We start from the raw sequence: 2,485 nt of genomic DNA, 5'->3' as shown, positions 1-2,485 counted from the left end.
TGCCGAAACCCGGGATTGAACCAGGGACCTTTAGATCTTCAGTCTAACGCTCTCCCAACTGAGCTATTTCGGCTGATGGGAGGGTGTAGGGGAATATATATACTAATTATAATAGTATGTTAAATATCTAGCTCAAACGCTGGTTATGTGTCCTCATTGAGTGACTTTGAACGATCCAAAATACGTGTATGACTACAGAGAGAGGCTACATTCCGAAAGGCTCCACCCTTGATTTATCCGATTCGATCATCGTATACTCATGACTTCCGTAGATAAGTATACTCCAAATGTAAGTTATGATAAATTGTTTCCGCCCTCTGTGCTTAAATTTCCCGCCTTAAGAAGATCTCTCTTTCTGTAGAATGCTCTCTCCGCCTGGACTATTCCACTGACAAATTCATTCTTGCTTCTCCCATTGCTTGTTATCCTACTTCCCAAATAGGAGAGTTATTTCTGTCAAGACCTAGCCTCGACAAGTATATTCTAGCAATTCATGAAAATGGTGCTTTAGCTTAGATAAATAACACCATGCCTGTAAAAATGCCTGGAAATAGCCTGTATAAACATGCTATTTCCAGATAATCTTTTATTGAGGAGTGGTGTAGAGAGGGGGGAGTTTTTGGGGGATAACCGCCCCCCCCCTTAGAATGCCCCAGACCTTAGAATTTTTTTAAGTTAACCTATTTTACTTAATTCCATCAATATTACTTATAGAATTTTTTAATGATTTATAAAATATGCCTCAAAGTCGTAAAACTCACTATTTATCCTAACTTTTCTCTGGGAGGCACCTTCCGCTTACCCTGGCCGGTATGCCATACCCCCAGACACAAACGTATTAGTTGCGCCTAAAACCCCTCCTAGCCTTAATTCCTAGCTGCGCCCCTGTTGTGGAGAGCCTATTTTTTGCATGTAATTCTCCGTCTTACAATGAAGCACAATCTCATAGGTATGCTTTGAAAATTTCATGAAAATAACATTCTTCTCAATATTCGGACTAACTATTGATGTTATTATGTTTCTACAAATAAAAGGTATTATAATTTTTCTTGTTATTCTACCGAATTATGTATCAAAGAATAGGTAATTTCATGCTCTATTAGTTATTCATATAGCTTTACTTCTCTCATCGGGTCCGGATGCTTTTCTAATGACTGTAATTTTAATGACGTTGATGACAGTAAGTGAGCATTTGTATCATAGGCCATATTTTATATTATTTTATAACGTTTTTATAGACTAGCTTTGGTTTTTTTCATCTTGTCCGAGGAAAATCTTGCAATTCATGTTTTACCCACATTCCAATTAGGTGAGCATCAAGCTGAATTTTTCAAGATAACTCAGAACCAGATGACAATGCAATATTCTAACACTTTTAATATGATTTTATCTTTATCTTGATTGTTATTCAGAATTAAAAATTAAATATGGAAATCAGTTCAAAAAGTGGCCACCAAATTCCGATGGCAGCGCTGCTATCATTTAAATGAACGAGAACGAAGGAGAGTCAGAACAAGAAATTTGTTTACATCAAAGTTCATGCAAAAATTTATTGGACAAAAATATACTTGCAATCTGTTTAGTTCGCGATAAAAAATTTTTCTGTGCAAATTTATTTTTATTTTTTCTATTATTATTACTATTTTGATCGCAGGAATCTTTTCTTTTGCTATGCTCATAACAAGCTCTTTATGTAGGATATTACACGAAAGAAATCGTTCATACTTCCTACGAAGTCGTATGAATCGCAGCATTCACCTCATTGATATATTCAATGAATATTATTCATATCTGTACATCTGTATTCGATATATCCCCCACATGCCGTTGCTATGAAACGTGACAATGCGTGGGAGTGGAGAATATGAAGGGCTGGAGTTGTACGGAGATTCTCGTGGATATCACAGGCGATATAGGGGTCGGCACGTGGGGTGAGAAAGTAGATGCAGTCCTTTGTAGGGGTAAAAGGGGATAGCGTTTTTGGGGTGGGAGAATTGGGGTAGTTTGACGACGGTGAGTCGGCTGCTATGGAGTAGAAGGACATAAGGATACCCGTGTTACCCCAGAGTCAATCCCATTACACTGCGCTGGCCAGTCGGAGAAGAACTCGTATCTCACTTCCTCGTACCCTATTTTTATTCCACCGTCCCTCACCCAAACCCTGCTATTTTTTCTTTTCTCTCTGAGCCGTACCCTGGCCTCCAAAACCCTTCTCCACTTCCGGTACTCCATCCTTACATTTTTATTTTTACATACTGGATGGATGTCTACCGAAATGGGCCGAGAGGAGGACTCATAAGTGGTCCGCGAAGAAAAATATCGCAGACATGAATGTCGTCGCCGAGAAAAGACAGAAAACGAAGGTTTTTACCGGTAGTAAGCCATTGATACTTTATCAAAGCCTTCCAATGCGCGCAAAAAAATGGCTATCTCTCATGTAAACACTATTCAAGATGTAACTAGCGTTTTATGAATCGAAAAAAAT

The 2,485-nt window shown here is 38.5% G+C and overlaps 1 non-coding gene across 1 annotated transcript; it reads right to left on the bottom strand.

The window, feature by feature from the left end:
- Trnaf-gaa lies at window positions 1-73 on the bottom strand. The gene has a single exon. It is a non-coding gene; the product is annotated as a tRNA-Phe (tRNA).
- Window positions 74-2,485: the final 2,412 nt, after the last annotated feature.

The sequence above is a fragment of the Ischnura elegans genome, chromosome 9, assembly GCF_921293095.1.
Source record: "Ischnura elegans chromosome 9, ioIscEleg1.1, whole genome shotgun sequence".
Classification (NCBI taxonomy): Eukaryota; Metazoa; Arthropoda; class Insecta; order Odonata; family Coenagrionidae; genus Ischnura; species Ischnura elegans.
The sequence above is the reverse complement of the archived record's forward strand: the minus strand, read 5'-3'. Positions and strand labels throughout refer to the sequence as shown.